Source organism: Mustelus asterias, unplaced genomic scaffold, assembly GCF_964213995.1.
Source record: "Mustelus asterias unplaced genomic scaffold, sMusAst1.hap1.1 HAP1_SCAFFOLD_130, whole genome shotgun sequence".
In the NCBI taxonomy this organism is placed as follows: Eukaryota; Metazoa; Chordata; class Chondrichthyes; order Carcharhiniformes; family Triakidae; genus Mustelus; species Mustelus asterias.
Genome location: NW_027590164.1, coordinates 146,910 through 168,361, shown reverse-complemented (window position 1 = coordinate 168,361; position 21,452 = coordinate 146,910). Strand labels below are relative to the sequence as shown.

The window sequence follows — 21,452 nt, the reverse complement described above, 5'->3', positions numbered from 1 at the left end:
GGGAAATGTGCGCCATTTCCGATAGTTCGCTTGCAGTATCACTTGTGTTAGTCCCCTGGAGCACATACTACAATTCGAACAGTTCCAGATGGTGATTAGCTACGTTAATCTGCACCCATAAACTCATTAAATTCTGTTGTTGACTGAACGTGATGCGAATATGTGCACAGTGTCAAAATCGAAATGTTTCTTTCCTGTCATTTCGTCACAAAGCTATCAACATTCTTATTTTACAGAAAGCACTTGAGGCCGAGGTCAGAGCAAAGATCATATGGCTGCAATATCAAGATTCGGATAACGTTCAGCAACGAAGGTCTAATACAGATAGGAAATATACAGTAAATGGCAGCACCCTTAAGAGTATTGATAGGCAAAGGGATCTGGGTGTACAAGTACACAGGTCACTGAAAGTGGCAATGCAGGTGGAGAAGGTAGTCAAGAAGGCATACCGCATGCTTGCCTTCATCGGCCGGGGCATTGAGTTTAAAAATTGGCAAGTCATGTTGCAGCTTTATTGAACCTTATTTAGGCCGCACTTGGAATATCGTGTTGAATTCTGGTTGCCACACAACCAGAAGGATGTGGAGCTTTGGAGAGGGTACATAAAAGATTTACCAGGATGTTGCGTGGTATGGAGAGGATTAGCTACGAGGAGAGATTGCAGAAACTTGGTTTGTTCTCACTAGAGCGACGGAGGTTGAGGGGCGACCTGATAGAAGTCTACAAGATTATGAGAGGCATGGACAGAATGGATAGTCAGAAGCTTTTTTCCTAGGGTGGAAGAGTCAATGACTAGGGGACATAGGTTTAAGTTGCGAGGGGTAAGGTTTAAAGGAGATGTACGAGGCAGAATTTTTACACAGGGTTTCGTGGGTGTCTGGGACTTGTTGCCAGGGGAAGTAGTGGAAGCGAATACGGTCGTGACTTTTAAGGGGCGTCTTGACAAGTACATGAATAGGAATGGGAACAGAGGGATATGGTCCCCGGAAGGATCGGGGTTTTAGTTAATTCGGGCAGCATGGTCGGTGCAGGGTTGGAGGGCCGAAGGGCCTGTTCCTGTGCTGTAATATTCTTTGTTCTTTGTACTGAAATCATACAGATTTTCCTCAATCTAAATTAGGAAGCTCAATAAATGTTTCTGCCAGGTTTTGAACCGGGAACCTTTCGCCTCTCTGCAATTTTCAACTGCGCTGTATTGCTGCAGTTTCAAATGATTAGACTGAGAGCCCATGTCACTTGTTTCAGGAAGATAACCGTTACTTTCAATGTGATTGCTCAACTTATCTTGAACTTCAAAATTTGAAAGCGATCGCCTGGCAAATATCTAAGGGATCAATGATTTCTGCTCATTCACTAATGCATCATATTCATCTTCCTTCGAATAATCTCAACCACTTGTGCTCATTAATAAAAGCAAATTACTGCGGATGATGGATTCTGAAACCAAAGGAGAAAATGCTGGAAAATCTCATATGGTCTGGCAGCATCTGTAAGGAGAGAAAGGAGCTGACGTTTCGAGTCCAGATGACACTTTGTCAAAGCTCATTGTACAATTGTACTCAGTATTTGTTTCAATATTTAGTATCAATGCGTTATTTAACACATATGTCTTCATTATGAATTGAATATCTCTGAACTTGAATATCACTGAATTGCAAACATAACTGGCCAACTGAAAGAGTCGAATCACCGGGTAATACAGATCCCATGGTGTTTGTTTGAGATTGGCCATCGTCAGCTTTTAAACAAAGTCAACTATAATTAAATGGAAGAGATTGAACAATTATCTGTTAGGTATACTTGAGCCTTTTTATTATAAGTGTGAAACATTCAGGCGCATAAATTCCAGCCAGCTATAGGAAAGATTAGTTGATCCGCACTGAGTCTCCATTTCCTCATCTGTCTGAGTGTTTTTTTTCCGATTTCCATGTGATGAAGCAACATTTTAAAAAAAGATTCTTCTGGGAAATAGAACATAGAACATAGAAAGCCACAGCACAAACAGGCCCTTCGGCCCACAAGTTGCGCCGATCACATCCCCACCTCTAGGCCTATCTATAGCCCTCAATCCCATTAAATCCCATGTACTCATCCAGAAGTCTCTTAAAAGACCCCAACGAGTTTGCCTCCACCACCACCGACGTCAGCCGATTCCACTCACCCACCACCCTCTGAGTGAAAAACGTACCCCTGACATCTCCTCTGTACCTACCCCCCAGCACCTTAAACCTGTGTCCTCTCGTAGCAACCATTTCAGCCCTTGGAAATAGCCTCTGAGAGTCTACCCTATCCAGACCTCTCAACATCTTGTAAACCTCTATCAGATCACCTCTCATCCTTCGTCTCTCCAGGGAGAAGAGACCAAGCTCCCTCAACCTATCCTCATAAGGCATGCCCCCCAATCCAGGCAACATCCTTGTAAATCTCCTCTGCACCCTTTCAATGGCTTCAACATCTTTCCTGTAATGAGGTGACCAGAACTGCGCGCAGTACTCCAAGTGGGGTCTAACCAGGGTCCTATAAAGCTGCAGCATTATCTCCCGACTCCTAAACTCAATCCCTCGATTAATGAAGGCCAGTACGCCGTACGCCTTCTTGACCGCATCCTCCACCTGCGAGGCCGATTTAAGAGTCCTATGGACCCGGACCCCAAGGTCCTTCTGATCCTCTACACTGCTAAGAATGGTACCCTTCATATTATACTGCTGCTTCATCCCATTGGATCTGCCAAAATGGATCACCACACACTTATCCGGGTTGAAGTCCATCTGCCACTTCTCCGCCCAGTCTTGCATTCTATCTATGTCTCGCTGCAACTTCTGACATCCCTCCAAACTATCCACAACACCACCTACCTTGGTGTCGTCAGCAAACTTACCAACCCATCCCTCCACTTCCTCATCCAGTTCATTTATGAAAATGACAAACAGCAAGGGTCCCAGAACAGATCCCTGGGGCACTCCACTGGTCACTGACCTCCATGCAGAGAAAGACCCCTCCACAGCCACTCTCTGCCTTCTGCAGGCAAGCCAGTTCTGGATCCACAAGGCAACAGCCCCTTGGATCCCATGCCCTCTCACTTTCTCAAGAAGTCTTGCATGGGGGACCTTATCGAACGCCTTGCTGAAGTCCATATAGACCACATCCACCGCTCTTCCTTCGTAAGGCACGACCTGCCCTTGACAAAGCCGTGCTGACTACTTTTGATCATACTAAACTTCTCTCAGGATCCTCTCCATCAACTTACCAACCACTGAGGTTAGACTCACCGGTCGGTAATTTCCCGGGCTGTCCCTGTTCCCTTTCCTGAATATAGGGACCACATCTGCAATCCTCCAATCCTCCGGAACCTCTCCCGTCTCCATCGACGATGCAAAGATCATCGCCAAAGGCTCCGCAATCTCCTCCCTCGCCTCCCACAGTAACCTGGGGTACATCCCATCCGGTCCCGGCGACTTACCAACCTTGATGCCATTCAATAGTTCCAACACATCCTCTTTCTTTATGTCCACATGCTCGATCCTTTCTGTCCACCGCAAACCAGCAGTACAACCACCCAGATCCCTTTCCACCGTGAATACCGAGGTAAAGTATTCATTAAGCAGCTCCGCCATTTCTAACGGTTCCGCACAAACTTTTCCCCCTTCACCTTTTAAGGGTCCTATGCCTTCACATCTCATCCTTTTACTCTTGACATATTTGTAGAAAGCCTTGGGATTCTCCTTAATCTTACCCGCCAAGGCCTTCTCATGACCCCTTCTCGCTCTCGTAATTTCCTTCTTAAGCTCCTTCCTACATCCCGTATACTCCTCTAAATCCTTAACACCTCCTAGCTCTCTGAACCTTCTGTACGCCTCTCTTTTCTTATTCACCAGGTTCATCACAACCTTCGTGCACCACGGTTCCCGTACCCTACCAACACCCCCCTGTCTCATCGGAACGTTGTCATGCAGAGCTCCAGACAAACATTCCTTGAAAATCCTCCACTTTCCTTTGGTACTTTTCCCCAAGAATGCCTCCTTCCAATTTACCCGTCTAATTTCCTCCCTGATGACACTGTATTTCCCTTTACTCCAGAGAAACACTTTCCTAGCCTGCCTGATCCTATCTCTTTCCAATGCTATCGTGAAGGAGATAGAATTATGATCGCTATCCCCAAGATGCTCACCCACCGAGAGATCCTCCACCTGTCCAGGTTCATTAGCCAGCACCAGATCAAGTACAGCCTCTCCTCTAGTAGGCTTATCCACATACTGTGTCAGGAAACTCTCCTGGACACACCTAACAAACTCCTCTCCATCCAAACCCCTAGCCCTAGGGATATTCCAATCTATGTTTGGGAAATTAAAATCTCCCATCACGACAACTCTGTTATTCCTACATCTCTCCAGGATCTGTTTCCCCATCTGCTCCTCAACATCTCTGTTACTATTGGGCGGCCTATAGAAAACACCCAGCAACGTTACCGACCCCTTCCTGTTCCTAACCTCCACCCACAGAGACTCCGTAGTCAATCCCTCCACGGCGTCCACCTTCTCTACAGCCGTGACACTATCCCTGATCAACAGTGCCACTCCCCCCCCCTCTCTTGCCTCCCTCCCTGTCCTTCCTGAAACATCTAAAACCCGGCACCTGAAGCACCCAGTCCTGTCCCTGAGACATCCAAGTCTCCGTAATGGCCACCACATCACAATTCGAAGCAGCAATCCACGCTCTAAGCTCATCCACTTTATTCACTACACTCCTGGCATTAAAATAGACACATCTCAGACCTTCAGCCTGAGCACTTCCCTTCTCCATCACTCGTCTAACCTCCCTCTTACCCTGTTTACATTCCTTATCTATTTCCGAGCTAACCTCCTCGCTCTCAGTCCCCTCATTTCGATTCCCTCCCCCCAACCTTTCTAGTTTAAAGTCTCTCCAGTAGCCTTAGCCAACCTTCCCGCCAGGATATTGGTCCCCCTGGGATTCAAGTGCCACCCGTCTTTTTTAAACAGGTCACACCTGCCCCTAAAGAGGTCCCAATGATCCAAGTACCCAAATCCTTGTCCCTTGCTCCAGACCCTCAGCCACGCATTCATTCTCCACCGATTCCTGTTCTCACTCTCCCGCGGCACAGGCAGCAATCCCGAGATTACTACCTTTGCATTCCTCTTTCTCAGCTGTCTACCTAACTCCCTATATTCTCTTTTCATGACCCCTTCCCTTTTCCTACCTATGTCAGCAGTACCTATATGCATCACGACCTTCGGCTCCTCTCCCTCCCCCTTCAGGATTTCTGGGACTCGACCAGAGACATCCCGGACCCCTGCACCAGGGAGGCAAACCACCATCCGAGAGTCCCGTCTGTGTCCGCAAAAACGCCTATCTGACCCCCTCACCGTAGAGTCCCCAATTAGCACTACCCTCCTTTCCTTACCCTTTTGCACTACTGGGCCAGGCTCAGCTCCAGAGACACTGCCACCGCTGCTTCCCCCAGGTGGGCTGTCCACCCCAGTAGTACTCAGACAGGAGTACTTATTATTAAGGGGCACATCCATCGGGGTGCTCACCATCAACCGAGCTTTCTCCTTCCTCACTGTTACCCAGTTACCCTCCTCCCGTGGTCCCGGTGTGACCACCTGCCGATAGCTCCTGTCAATGACCTCCTCACTATCCATTGTGAGGAGGTCATTGACAGGAGCTATCGGCAGGTGCGCCATTTCCCCGAGTTCACTTTGAGTATCACTTGTGTTTGTCTTTTTGAGCACACACTCCTATTAGACATGCTTCAGATGGTGATTCGCTATTTTAGTTTGCCCCTGTGAACCCATTAAATTTTGTTGTCCACTGAACAAGATGATACTATGTGCAGGTTGTCAAAGTAGAGACGTTTCTTTCCTGTCAGTGCGTCAAAAAAATCAGCGTTTCTTATTCACAGAAACCATTTGAGGTTGAGTTCAGAGGAAATATAATATTGTTGTAATATCGAGATTCGGATAATGGTCAGCAACGAACTGAAATCATACAGGATTTCCCTCATCTTACATGAGAAAGCTTAACGAATGCTGTTTCCCCGTTTCGGACCGGGGACTCTTCGTGTTTTAGGGGAACGGGATAACCACTCCACTGCAGCTAGCATTGGGGCCTCAATGGCCCTGACTACAATGTTTAACTCCACTTTGTTGCTGCAGGTTTGAATGGTATGATTGAGGGCCCATGTCACTTAATACAACAGCACATCCCTGACTTTCAACCCGATATCTCAACTTACCTTGTTCTTCAAAATTAAAAAGTGTTCGTCCGGCAAATATCTAAGGAAGCACTGATTTGTGCTCAATTATTAATGCGCCATTCTTATCTTCCTGCGAATAATTTCAACCAATTATACTCAGTATCTGTTTCATAGAATCAGTGCAGAAACGGCCAATCGGCCCAACGAATCAGCAGCGACGCCAGAGTATCATAACCAGGCCATTACCCCTGCTGTCCCCACAACGCTACTCTTTCCCCATGGCTAATCAATCTAACCGAGGGGCAATGCCCAATCCACCTTGGATCATCATTCAATTTTTAATATCAATACAGATTTTTAATATATATATGTCCAAATTCTGAATTTAATATCTCTGGAATATGCAATTGGTCTGACTGCATTGTTCAACCCCGCTCTATTGCTGCAGGTTCGAATGGTTAGACTGAGAGTCCATGTACCTCCGTGCAAGAGACAACCGTTACTTGCAACGTGATGTCTCAACTTGTCTCGAATTTCAAAATTTAAAAACATTCATCGGACAAATGTCTAAGGGAGCAATGATTTCTGCTCCATCGTGAATGCGTCATTCTCATATACCATCGATTAACTTCAACCACTTATATCCAGTATTTGTTCGGCAATCAACATTTACTATCAATCCAGTTATTTAACACAGATGTCCTCATTGCGAATTGAATATGTCTGAAATATACAAAATTAAATTGCAAACATTACTGACCAACAAAATAAATCGAGTCACGGGTAATACACATCCAATGGTGCTTTTTTGAGTTTGACCATGATCAGCCTTTAAACCAAATCAAATATATTTAAAGGAAAGAGATTCAAGAATGATCTGCCAGTTATACTTGATCCCTCTTTATTCTGTGTGTGAAACATTCTGGCACCTAAATCTCGTTCATCTATAGGAGATCCAGAAGGTCCGCTTTGATTCTCGATTTCCTCTTCTGTCTGAGAGGTTTTCCCTATTTCGTTATTATGAAGAACAATTTTAAAAAGATGCTTCGGGGAAATGTTCTCCATTTTCTCTACTTCAGTTACAGTATCACTTGTATCTGTATTTGTGAGCACACAATACTATTAGACATGTTTCAGTTGGTGATGAATTATGTTAGTCTGCATTTATAAACCTATTAAATTCGGGAGTGGGCTGAAAATATTGCTAATATGTGCACGGTTTTAAAATAGGAACATCTATTTCCTCTCATTGCGTCATGAAAATACAAGGTTTCTGATTTTGCTGAAAGCTTTTGAGGTGAGCGCAAATATAACATGGCTGTAACATCGAGTTTTGGATAATGTTCAGCTACAATCTGAAATTATACAGACTTCCCTCAACCTTAATGGACAAATGTCATTAATGATTCTGCTCGATTTCGAACGTGGGCCCTTGCGTGCGTGAGGCAAATGCAATCAGCACTACACCACAGAAACTGTTGGCTGCTCCGTAGCCCAATGGGGCTGAGTTGATATGTTGCAATATTCGTTGGGAATGCTGGAGACACATTAATCTAAGAATGATTGAAAATGGTTAACAATGTCACAGAACGATGAGAGGCTCATCAATCCATCAGATCTTTGCGAATTATTTTATGAGGAGCTGAATAATTAAGATGTCGTTGCGGGATTGATGGGTCGAAGGGCCTGTTCCTGTCCTGAACTGTTCTTTGTTCCAATTTCAATTTCCTCCTCTAATTCCATGAAGTTGATGTTTCTCCCTTTTAAGTCATTGAAAAATCCCAATTTGAAGAAGGAGTTTCTGCGGAATCCATGGACAATTTGCTTTAACAACCTTTCCCTTACCCAATGGCAGCAAGTATTGGATTTAGCTTCCTGATATAGTTTTCAACGTAAACATATATTTATTTTTGCAATTGATTTTATATCGATTTTACAAAACGAATTTAAATCTGATGAAGCATCTCCTCATTATTTCTGAATTATACCTAATATAACTACATTTACTCCACAACCTTCCACAGAGTGTGGAATATAACAGACGAGAATAAATCACCTACACCTGAAGCAGTCTTCTTGTGCTGTCCTCCTGTGTCCTGAACATCCAATCCGAAAACCTCGAGAATGGATGGAGAATCTGTCTTATTCACACGGACTTCACATAGGCCAACACAGTGGCACAGTGGTTAGTACTGCTGTTTCACAATGCTAGGGACCCGGGTTCAATTGAAATTCCTCCTTCGTGTACACGAATAGGCGGCGGAATGTGGCGACGAGAGGATTTTCACAGTAACTTGAATTATTAATTGCAGGATTAATGTAAGCCTGGTTGTGACACTAGTAAATATGTTTTGCACACGGACACATCCAGAATATGTTTGGCGTAAAAATAAATATATCCATTATTGCTTATTCTGCAAAAGGGTCCACGTCGATTTGTCAATCAATGATCACCATTGATGAGAAATAGATTTCTGGCTGCTCCTGTTGTTAAAATGTTGTGTTCCATCGCAATGAGTATCTAACACGATATTGCCGCACTTACACCACACCAGGGAATTCCAGTTCAGGAAGTTTACTCTGGAGCTAGCACGCTTTTTACGTTGCCAATGAGTTCATGTCTCTTTTGTGTGTCAATGGCTGTGCCAATCTGCTTGGTTATCTTTCTTAGTGATTGTCCGTGTGTCTCGTGGAACAAGCTGCCAGAGGTATTAGTAGAGGCCGTTACAAGTTTATCTTTTAAAAAGCATTTAGATAGTATATGGGTACGATGGGTATAGAGTGATATGGGCCAAATGCGGGCAATTGAGATTAGCTGAGGGGTTTAAACAAAAACGGGCGGCATGGACAAGTTGGGCCGAAGGGCCTGTTTCCATGCTGTAAACCTCCAGAGATTTTAGAGAGAGTGCAGAGGAGGTTTACCAGGATGTTGCCTGGTATGGAAGGGCTTAGTTATGAGGAGAGATTGGGTAAACTGGGGTTGTTCTCACTGGAAAGACGGAGGAAGAGGGGTGACCTAAGAGAGGTGTATAAAATTATGAAAGGCATAGATAGAGTGAACGGTGAGAAGCTTTTTCCCAGGTCGGTGGTGACGTTCATGAGGGGTCATAGGTTCAAGATGAGGGGTGGAGGGGGGGGGGGGAGGTTTAATACGGATATCAGAAGGAGGTATTTTACACAGAGGGTGGTGGGGGCCTGGAATGCGCTGCCGGGCAAGGTGGTGGAGGTGGTGGGAACGTTTAAGACTTATCTAGATAGCCACATGAACGGAGTGGGAATGGAGGGATACAAAAGAATGGTCTAGTTGGGACCAGGGAGCGGCGCGGGCTTGGAGGGCCGAAGGGCCTGTTCCTGTGCTGTATTGTTCTTTGTTCTTTGACTCTATGACTCTATGTTTGAGTCGATCGGTTTGGGAATCTATCACTTAGTTTACTGGTCTCTGTGTTGATTCTGTGCAGTATCCGAGACTTCCAGTGAACACGGAGGTGGAGGTATTCATGCATTATCATGGTTAGCAACGCAAACTAATAGGTGTCAGAAATCTGCAGAATAATTCTGGATTTATAACGAGGGACGTTAGAATTGATGTCACTGTCTGGGCATATATCTATATGGTTATATATCCTTATTCGTGTTGGTCTTTCCACGTGACCGTGTGTCTATCTGTTCTCCGCATGTCTGCTGGGTTTCCTCGGGTGCTGTGGTTTCCTCCAACAGACCAAAGATGTGCGGATTAGGTGGATTGGCCATGATAAATTGACCCCTAGTGTCAGGGAGATTATGTGTGCGGTTACGGGAATAGGGCCTCGGTGGAATTGTGGTCGGTACAGATTCGCTGGGCCGAATGGCCTCCTTCTGTACTGTAGGGGTTCTATGATTCAATGTTCTCTATAAGTGTCAGTCTTTTCAGGTTGCCGCGTGTGTCCCTGTTTCCAATATGCGGCTGTGCTGTCCACGGGAGAGTACTCTCTGATCACTTATGAAAGATCACAATCCCTTTCTAAAGGAAGCGTCTGTTTGAAGATGTAAAGATGGGCGGAGAGATGGAGTCACTTTGGACCTCATAACATCCCCCTGACTGTTTCAACATCTCCAATTGCAGATCTGATTCAGACAGTGATCAGTCTCTCTGTTTCTGCTGTTCAGACTCGAACCATGGGGGTGAAACTCTGTCTCACTCTGGTTATTGTCCTGATTACAGGTCTGTCATTTTGAACTTCTGCGTGAAATCTGCCAGTCACCACATTCATTCCCCATTTCCATCTGGAGGGGATTATTCCATTGTTGTTACTCCTTCTAACCCACTGCGTGTCTGTTACCTATTTTCAGACATGAGTAACGGTGACTCAGTGTCCCAGTCAGGACCAGGTGTTGAAGCAGCAGAGGGTGAAGATTCAGCAATACCCTGCAGTTACTCGGGACAGAGTTTAACTGTACAACATTACTGTTCTGGTATCGCCAGTATACACACCGAGCTCCTCATTGACTGCTCAGAGCCGCGAATGTACGGGTCTCAAGGTTTTTTACATTGCAGCGGGAATCTCAACCTGAAACAAAGCACTTTTCACTTGCCCATGAAAGATTTGAAGGTGACAGACAACACCGAGTATTACTGTGCACTGAGAGCCACAGTGAATGAGGCTCCCGCGGGCCTCATACAAAATCTGGCACAGGTCGATAATCAATGATTCATTGTCAGGACAACACATGGGGTTAAAAATCAGCGAAAATTTACTCATAGTGAACCTGACAATACAGTCCCGTCTAAGTGTTTTCCCTCACTGAGGTTACTGATTGTCACTGTTGGGAAGTTTGACATGTTTTTACTCATATTACTATCACATCAAGTCCAATCGCTCCCCGATCCTTTCACACAAACCCACAGATCTCCCAGGTGAACCATGTCATCAGACAGACCACACCTTTCAAAAGTGATCAAGTTTCAAAGGCAGACTCAGAGTTGTCACATGTTGAAGTTGCTGGTTAAAATTATTGACTGTAACATGTGTACTTTATAAACAAAAACCCCCAGTTGCAAACAGTCGAGGTAACAATATTGGACGGATATTTTGCTGGAACTTAAAGTCCACAAATGCTGATGCGGTAAGTTATTTAATCAATTTCGGCTTTCACTCGAGGTGTCAGAACTGCTTTGTAGAAAGTTAAACAATTTTTATTTTGTTAGCTACTAACGTGCAGGTTCGTTGGTCTAGGGGTATGATTCTCGCTTAGGGTACCTCGCCCCATTAGCATGCGAGAGGTCCCGGGTTCAAATCCCGGACGAGCCCCGTTTTGACCGAAATATTGTGTTCGAAAGGAGATATTTTGATTTATTTAAGGTGCAAACGGCGGGATGGCTTTCTGCTGACTGGCTCCGAAAAAGAGTCATAAAGGCACAGAGTTTTACAGCACGGATAGAGCCCACTGGGACACCCACATGGCAGGCGGGGACACCCATCTGCGCCTGCCACGTGACAGCTGGACGGGAAGCGTTAGTTCTGATTCTCGCTGCACAGATACTTCCAGAAATGCTGACATAACCCAGCATTTTCTGTTTTTATTTCAGATTTTGAAAGTCCGCAGTGTGCGGCATTATATTAGACTTTGGGCTGACAAGTGGCAAGTAACATTCGCGCCAGACAAATGCCAGACAACGTCCATCACAAATAAGAGAAAATCTAACCACCGCCTCTTGACAGTCAATAGTTGTTCCATCACTGAATCCCCCACTGTTAACATCCTTACGGTTACCATTGACCAGATACTCAATTGGACTCGCCACATAAACACAATGGCTACAAGAGCAGGTCAGAGGCCAGGAATACTGTGGCGAATAACTCACCTCCTGACTCCCCAGAGCCTGTCCACCATCTACAAGGCACAAGTCAGGAGCGTGATGGAATATTCCCACCTCGCCTGGATGGGTGCAGCTCCAACAACACACAAGAAGATTGACATCATCCAGGACAAAGCAGCCCGCTTGATTGGCACCACATCCTCAAGCATTCAATCCCGCCACAACCGACGCTCAGGAGCAGCGATGTGTATTATCTAAAAGATACAGAGCAGCAATTTACCAACGATCCTTAGACAGCACCTTCGAAACCCACGACCACTTCCATCCAGAAGGACAAGGGTAGTAGACACATGGGAACACCACCATCTGTAAGTTCTCCTCCAAGTCACTCACCATCCTGACTTGGAATTATATTGCCATTCCTTAGCATGGCCTTATTCTGTGGTGTACTCATTTTCTGATTTAGTGCGGACCTCACCCTGAGGCCGTGAACCGCAAAGTATTTTCTCATTTCTGTCATCTCTCCCTCAATGTCAACAAAACGGAGATTGTCATTGACTTCAGAAAGCGTAGAGGAGAACATGCCCCTGTCTCCATCAAAGGGGACGAAGTAGAAAGTGTCGAGAGCTTCAGGTTTTTAGGTCTCCAGATCACCAACAGCCTGTCCTGGCCTCCCATGCCGACACTATAGTGAAGAAAGCCCATCAACGCCTCTACTTTCTCAGAAGACTTAGGAAATTTGGCATGTCAGCTACAACTGTCACCAAGTTTTACAGGTGCACCATAGAAAACATTCTTTCGAGTTGTATCACAGCTTGATATGGCTCCTGCTCTGCCCAAGACCGCAATAAACTACAAAGGGTCGTGAATGTAGTCCAATCCATCACTCAAACCAGCCTCCCATCCATTAATTCTGTCTACGCTTCCTGCTGCCTCGGCAAAGCAGCCAGCATTGTTAAGGACCCCACGCACCCGGACATTCTCTCTTCCACCTTCTTCCTTCGAGACAAAGATACAGAAGTCTGAGGTCACGTGCTAGCCGACTCAAGAACAGCTTCTTCCCTGCAGCCATCATACTTTTGAATGGCCATTACCTTGCATTAAGTTGATCTTTGTCTACACCCTGACAGTGACTGCAATACCACATTCTGCACTCCCGTTTCCTTCTCTATGAACAGTACGCTTTGTCTGTATAGCGCGCAAGTGAAAATGCTTTTCACAGCATACTATTACGTGACAATAATAAATAAAACTAAATCAAATAGTTTCATTTCTCCTGACTTCCACACTCTTCCTGTTGTTACATTTCCTCCCTCCTGAGTTTCAGTCGTTTCAAATTCCCACATTTTTCACCTTTTCCTGTTGTAATGAAAGGCCATGGACGTAAAAGATGAGCTTTGTTTCCCTGTCCACAAATTCTGCCTGAATTCCTAAGTTTATGCAGCATCTTCCGCCTTCGCTGCAGTTATCTGATCGGCTTTGAATGGCCAACAGAGCATCTTTTCTTTCAATCAGTGGCTGCTTATAGGCTCCTTGGTGTAGGGGTATGAATCGCATTTTGGTATGCCTTAACCACCGAGATCCCGAGTTAAAATCCGAGACTAACCCTACTGTTTCTTCTTATCCCTGTTACATCAAAACATCGGAAGCAGGAGGAGGTCATTGGAACATCATCTACCATTCATAGAATCATAGAAACCCTACAGTGCAGAAGGAGGCCATTCGGCCCATCGAGTCTGCACCGACCACAATCCCACCCAGGCCCTATCCCTACCCCCACATATTTACCCGCTAATCCCTCTAACCTACGCATCTCAGGACTCTAAGGGGCAATTTTGAACCTGGCCAATCAACCTAACCCGCATATCTTTGGACTGTGGGAGGAAACCGGAGCACCCGGAGGAAACCCACGCAGACACGAGGAGAATGTGCAAACTCCACACAGACAGTGACCCGAGCAGGGAATCGAACCCGGGACCCTGGAGCTGTGAAGCAGCAGTGCTAACCATGTGCTACCGTGCCACCCCTACCGTGCCTGATAATCAAATTCAATACCCTGATCCGCCATTTAGCACCAAGAGTATATTAAACTTCTCTTGAAATCATAGTGTTTGGCCTCAACGACTTTCTGTGGGAGTGAACTCTGCAGATTCACCACTCTCTGGCTGAAGGAAGTCTCATCATCTCAGCCGTTATCCTCAAACTATAATCCCCAGCCCTGGACTCCCCACTAACGTGAACATTCTTTCTGAATCTACCCTGTTTCATCCGGTCAGAATGTTATAAGGTTCCATTAGAATCATAGAATCCCTGAGTACAGAACAAGGCCAATTCGGCCCATCAAGTCTGTACTGACCACAACCCCATCCAGGCCCCACTCCTGTAACTACATGCATTCACCCTGCTAATACCCCTGACACTAGGGCCAATTTAACACGGTCAATCAACATTAGCCGCACACCTTTGGACAATGGGAGGAAACCGGAACACCCGGAGGAAACCCATGCAGATACGGGGAGAATGTGCAAACTCCACACAGACAGCGACCCGATGCCAGATTTGAACCTCGGACCCTGGCGTTTTGAGGCGGCAGTGCTAACCAATGTACCACCCAAAACATATCTGCCCAGAAATAGCCAGGATTAGTTGGCAAGAAATGCATTTGCCAATGTTGGACACCTAAGTGTTAAAATAAGCCGCATCCCAGAAGTGACTCGAACACACGCTCCCTGGTTTAGGAAGCCAGTGCCTTACGCGTTAGGTTACTGGGACTATCGGTGAGCTACTGCTGCAACTTTAAAAAGCTGTATATCTCCATCCACATAGACAGTGACTAACCCCAGAATCGAAACCAGGTCCCTGGTATTGTGAGCCAGCAGAACTAGCCACTGTGCCCCTCTCTCCCACGAAGATTTGATCAGATTTCATGAGCTGCAGATTTTGTTTTTTTCTTTGCATTGCAGACTTTGGGATTGGTCCACATGGGGTTTCGTTTGAGAACCTGAGCACAAACTGTGAGGAAACTATCAGCACAACACACTCGCTCGAAAATAAAGATATGATCAACAGGGTTGGCTATGTAACTTGACGTTCATTTTATCTCCATTCACCTCTTCAGCTGGCCCCATGATTATGGGTTCAGTGAGCTGCCTGGATGTTTCTTTTTGTTCATGTGGGTGTCGCTGGCTAGATCAGCATGCACTGCCCATCAGTATTTAGCCTTGAGAAAGTAGTGGTGAGCTGCCTTCTTGAAACGTTGTAATCCATTTGTACAGGTACACTTACAGTGCTGTTAGGGAGGGAAGTCCACGAATTTGTCCCAATGACAGTGAAGGAACGGCGATATATTTCCAAATCAGAATGCTGAGGGAATTGAGTGTGGTGTTGGCTGTGTGGCGTTGGAGGGGGGAGGGGGGGAGAGGGGGCGGGGGGGGGGGGGGGGGGGCTGGCAGGGGAGCTGCCAGGTGGAAGCGGTCTTGGGTTTGGGAGATGCTGTCTAAAATGCCTTTGGTGGATTCCTGCATCATGCAGACAAGTGGAGAATATTCTATCGCACTCCTGACTTGTGCCACGTCGATCGTGGACTGTTTTGTGGGAGTCGGGAGATGAGTTACTCCCATAGGATTCCCATCCTCTGCCCTGCTCTTTTAGCCACTGAATAAACTGATAACATGCGTGCTGAGTCAGAATAGGTGTGTCTTCTTTCCTGCTCAGTTTGTCGTGAATTTTCCGCACTTTTGTCTTTTCCTGAATGTATTTTGAGGCTCAAGTAAGGGCCAATGTCATATGATTGTAAGATACTACATTCAGGTAATATTCAATCGTGGATTCACTGGCGGGAGGGGTACGGTTTCGAGTCATGTTGTTGACGCTGGATTGATAAAGCAGAGAAGCAGGCTGAAGCTTTGGGAACCAGGGTTCGAATTCCAACACAGCAGGTTAACGCAATTCAAGGCAAAGTAGAATTACTGTAAGTGAGTAGAGAAAATTTTAATTATGCAACATTTCCTCACTAAAATGTTTTGACCATGTTTCTGCCGATTTTGAAGCCTCGGACCGATATGTAAACATTGCTGCATGTGGTTTTGCTGTGGGCCAGTGGCGCAATGGATAACGCGTCTGACTACGGATCAGAAGATTCCAGGTTCGACTCCTGACTGGCTCGGTGTAATAATTTAACAGTAGTTCATGTGGATTTTAACAATATTCGTGTGGATGAAAAATGTGTTTTCACAAATTTTGGACCAATTCAGAGAAATGTTTTGACCAAATGCAGTCAGCTTCTGTGATGAAATTTATCTTAGCCAATGATTGTTCAAAAAAATGTTGACTATTTTAAGAAAAAAATACTGATAAAGTTCAATTAAGTTTTTATTTAAAAAATAGTTTCTTTAAATGACGAATTCTCGTTAAAGTATTCGGGGAAAATATGTTAGCAAGTTTAAGCTACCTTTTAAAAAGGTGGAAATTTCTCGAAAAATACGTGGAAACATTACATTTTTCAAAATAGTGAAAACACTTTCTAAAACGTTGATGAACTCTGATTAAACATGTTTAATTTTAAGAAGCAAAATACACAGAAATGTTTTTTAAAAGTTGACAAATTTCAGTTAAATCAGATGGAGGAATTTCTTTGGAGTAAGTTTAGTTTTGAAAAGTTCAAATTAGCCAGAAGTTTCTGGTTTGTGATGCTGGGATTGTTGTCCATTGGAGCGAAGGAGATTGAGGAGCGATTTAATCGAGGTGGACTAGATTAGGGCAAGTTTAGAGGGGGAGGGGCAAATTTTAAGATATTGGGCAAGGCGGGGGCGAAGAAGATTTGGAAGCAACATTTTTTCCACAGCGAATGCTCAGGACCTGGAACTCATTGCCTCCGAGAGTTTTGGATGAGGTCAATTTAGGTAATAGAAATTCTGAGGTGGACATGGACCTCCTGAGAAAGAAGATGGGTCTCCAGGAACATTCTTTAGGCAGGTAGATGGATCTCCTCGGTGACATTGAATCTGAAGATCAACCTGTGGAAGCACACCCCTTCCCCGGCCACCGCCCCCACCCACTGTTGAGAACAGTACAGCACAGGAAACAGGCCCTTCGGCCCTCCAAAATGTTTGACAAGAACCCCGCTGATATTAAATGCAAGGGCATCAAAATCAAAAAGGGTATTTTGGACCATTCGTTCTTCGTTGTAGATATTTTCAATATCATATAACGTGAAAAAGGATATGCAAAATATTCAGACTGTTGAATGGGAACTCCCGACATTGTTACAAGGACAACATTAACCATTTACCTCATTGTCACCACCTCAGAAGCTGTCTTGGCCAAAGGGCCAACATTGCGGTGAATCCTCGTTTCGGTCCCGCTGTGGGGAAAACAACTTCATTGATTCACTGGCCCTGCTCTGACGTAATAAACTGGAGAACAAAGGGTCTGTGAGCTGATTGGATGAATTGGAGAATCAGGGACATGATTGGACGTCACCAGTTGATTCGTTTGGGAACTAACCAATCGCTGGAGAGACCGGAAATACATGTAAATATCTTCACCCAAACAATTACAGATTGAACCCATTCTGTTTAATTCCGCAATAAACTCGCTGCAAACATGTTGGGTATCATTTTGTATTCGTTTCTCACTGTTTCAGCTCTTTTGCCTGGTAAGTCTACAAGGGACATAAACTTCTTCTTGCAAGCGATGTCGACAGTAATTTAGGTCCGCTTTGCTGTAGATGATAATGTGATCCGTGTTCTGATGTTATGAGTTACAATAGAATGATAATAACACCTTAACTTTCAATATTTCTAAATTTCTGCCGGTGTCACTACTGGAGACTCAATATCAAAGGAGCCGGTTACAGCGATGAAGTTTGAATGGGACTCAAAGAACAAAGAACAAAGAAAGTTACAGGCTCTTAGGCCCTCCAAGCCTGGACCGATCATGTTGCCCGACTGAACTAAAACCCGCTATCCTTCCGGGGACCATATCCCTCTATTCCCATCTTACTCATATATTTGTCCGGACGCACCTTAAATGTCACTATCGTATCTGTTTCCACTACCTCCTCCGGCAGCGTGTTCCAGGCACCCATCACACTCGGTGTAAAACACTTACCTCATTAATCTCCTTTAAACCTTGCCCCTCGCACCTTAAACCTATGCCCCTTAGTAATTGACTCTTCCACCCTGGGAAAAACCTTCTGACTATCCACTCTAGCCATGCCCCTCAGAATCTTGTAGACTTGTATCAGGTCGTCCCTCAACCTCCGTCGTTCAAGTGAGAACAAACCAAGTTTCTCCAACTTCTCTTCTTAGCTAATGGGCGGCATGGTAGCACAGCGGTTAGCACTGCTTCCTCACAGCTCCAGGGACCTGGGTTTGATTCCCGGCTTTGGTCACGGTCTGTAGCGTAAGCACATTCTCCTCGTGTCAGCGTGGGTTTCCTCCAGGTGCTCGGATTTCCTCCCACAGTCCAAAAATGTGCGGGTTAGGTTTATTAGTCATGCTAAAATTGCCCCTTAGAGTTCTGAGATGCGTAGGTTTGAGGGATTAACGTGTACATGTGGGGGTAGGGTCTGGGTGGGATTGTGGTCAGTGCAGACTCGATGGGCCGAATGGCCTCCTTCTGTACTGCAGGGTTTCTATGATTCTGATGCTCTCCATGCCAGGCAACATCCTGGTAAATCTTTTCTGCACCCTCTCCAAAGCCTCAACATCGTTCTGGTAGTGTGGCGATCAAAATTGAAAATTATATTCCAAGTACGGCCTAACTAACGTGCTATAAAGCTGCAATAGGACTCGCCATTTTTTAAACTCAATGCCCCGGTGACCAATAGATTAACGGCACAGCAGCTGGTGCATATTACATTCAATTGTATCGCCAGGACCGGGAGAAAGTTCCCAGCAAAAAGAACGGAGAAAGCCCCCATCTTCTTGATCTATATCTCTTATTATGAAGATATTTCCAGTGCAAAGGGTGTGGGAACACTATTTTCTGCATATATCGAGAGGTCGAAAAGCGAGGGGAACTTCAGCATGTGTGAGCTGCGGCTGTCGGAAAGCGCGGGGTATTACTGTGGACTGAGAGACGCAATGACAGAAACCAGAGGGAGCCTGGTATGAAAAAAAAACATTGCCCCAGAGTGACAAGATGAACGGAGCAGAGAATGGTAATAATATTGGGCTATAAATAGAGCATGATTCACTCTGTGGTGCTTCTATACATTTTCGGTATTGCTGATATTCACAACAGGAGAGGTGATGGCCGAGGGGTATTATCCTGAGACTATTAATCCAGAAACTCAGCGAATGTTGTGCGGACCCGATTCAACTAAAACAATATCAACAACTAAGAATCTATTGACGACCATGAAGCCATTGTCGATTGTCGGAAAAACCCACTTTGTTCACTCATGTACTTTGGGGGATGAAATCTGCCGTCCTTACCTGGTCTGGCCGACACGTGACTCCAAAGCCAAAACAATGTGGTTGATCTCAACTACCGATGGACAACTAGTGGTATCCATGTCCCACACACAGAAAAAATTCACTGGAATCACTGTTAAAACTGTCCTGATAATAAGGCTAATGGACGTATTGAGAAAAAAAAACAAGGACAGAACTATTTAGCCTCCATTAGCTTCCGGGTCACAGTAAGAAAATAAGGGTTTTTTGTGGAATGTCAATTATTGAGCATGTTCAAAAAAATCAACAGCTTTTGGGAGCCTAATGGCATTAAGCGCTATGCAGATAGCGCCGGAAAGTTGCGTTCAGGCTGATCAGCCCTGATCTAACTGAATGACGAAGCAGAATCGAAGGACAGAATGGCCTACTGCTGTTCTCATGTTCCTGCACCCCATTTTTCTACATTCTTCCCCAAGTCAATCGCTAAATGTGTAAGTTCTCTCTGTAAGGATGATTATGTTAATCCAGCTCACGGTGCGTCTGGTTACTGTCTGTTATCTCACCACCTGGGTGTCACACAGCACCACTGGAGACAGAAGGGAGGGAGCTGAGAACATCCGGAGAAAGGAAGCTGATTATTGAAGGCGGGGATTAGACCGGATAAAATCAAACACGCAGCTCCCCTTTTACAGAGCGACAGCGGCAATGCAGCTGCTGTGGGGATCATTCCTGACAGGTAATTACGTGCAAAAAACACTGCACTGTTTCACACGTTTCCCAAGCTTGGTTCCAGACCACAAATTAATCATACACCCTTCTGACCATTTTCTGTGTTGTTATTTCCATATTTGAGACATGGAGATTCTGTCACCCAGCCGCTCACATCAGATGTGAAGAGAGAAGGCGAGATCGTGACTTTAACCTGTAGCAATGAAACCAAGCACGCTGAATGGCTTCTTCACCACTCTGTCCACCTGTGACTCCACTTTCAGGGAGCAGAGAGCGACTATAGGCTGCACTGATACCGACAACATCCAGACACGCAGCCCGTGTTTATAGTGCGGAAAGATACTGATAGTTATGAAAATAAAGCAGATGTTTTTAAAAGTCGCTTCTATGTAGCTAATGTAGCTGTGTAGGAGGTAGCTAAATTGACACAAAATTGGCTTGATGACAGAAGCCACAGGGCGGTTGTAGAGGGTTGCTTTTTAAACTGGGGGCCTGTGACCAGCGGTGAGCCTCAGGGATCGGTGCTGGATCCATTGTTATTTGTCATTTATATTAATGATTTGGGTGAGAAAAAAGGAGGCATATTTAGGAAGTTTGCAGATGACACGAAGATTGGTGGCACAGTGGACAGTGAAGAAGGTTATCTCGGATTGCAACGGGATCTTGATAAATTGGGCCAGTGGGCTCACGAATGGCAGATTGAGTTTAATTTAGATAAATGCGAGGTTATGCATTTTGGTAGTTTGAACCAGGGCAGGACTTACTCAGTTAATGGTAGGTCATTGAGAAGAGTTACAGAGCAAAGAGATCTAGAGGTACAGGTTCATAGCTCCTTGAAAGTGGAGCCACAGGTGGACAGAGTGGTGAAGAAGACATTCAGCGTGCTTGGTTTCATTGCTCAGAACATTGAATACAGGGGTTGGGACGTCTTGTTGAAGTTGTACAAGACATTGGTAAGGCTACACTTGGAATACTGTGTACAGTTCTGTTCACCCTATTATAGAAAGGACATTATTAAACTAGAAAGAGTGCAGGAAAGATTTACTAGGATGCTACCGAGACTTGATGGTTTGAGTTATAAGGAGAGGCTGGATAGACTGGGAAATTTTGCTCCGGAGCGTAGAAGGTTGAGGGGTGATCTTATAGAGGTCTATAAAATAATGAGGGGCATGGATCATCTAAACAGTCAATATATTTTCCCAAAGGTAGGGGAGTCTAAAACTAGAGGGCATAGGTTTAAGGTGAGAGGGGAGAGATGCAAAAGTGTCCAGAGGGGCAGTTTTTTTCACACAGAGGATGGTGAGTGTCTGGA

General features: G+C 45.2%; 2 non-coding genes across 2 annotated transcripts; both read left to right on the top strand.

Moving 5' to 3' along the window:
* Positions 1-11,412: 11,412 nt before the first annotated feature.
* On the top strand, positions 11,413-11,502 carry trnap-agg (transfer RNA proline (anticodon AGG)). The gene is given in 2 exon segments: positions 11,413-11,448; positions 11,467-11,502. It is a non-coding gene; the product is annotated as a tRNA-Pro (tRNA).
* A 4,601-nt stretch (positions 11,503-16,103) lies between these two features.
* Positions 16,104-16,176, top strand: trnar-acg (transfer RNA arginine (anticodon ACG)). The gene has a single exon. It is a non-coding gene; the product is annotated as a tRNA-Arg (tRNA).
* Positions 16,177-21,452: the final 5,276 nt, after the last annotated feature.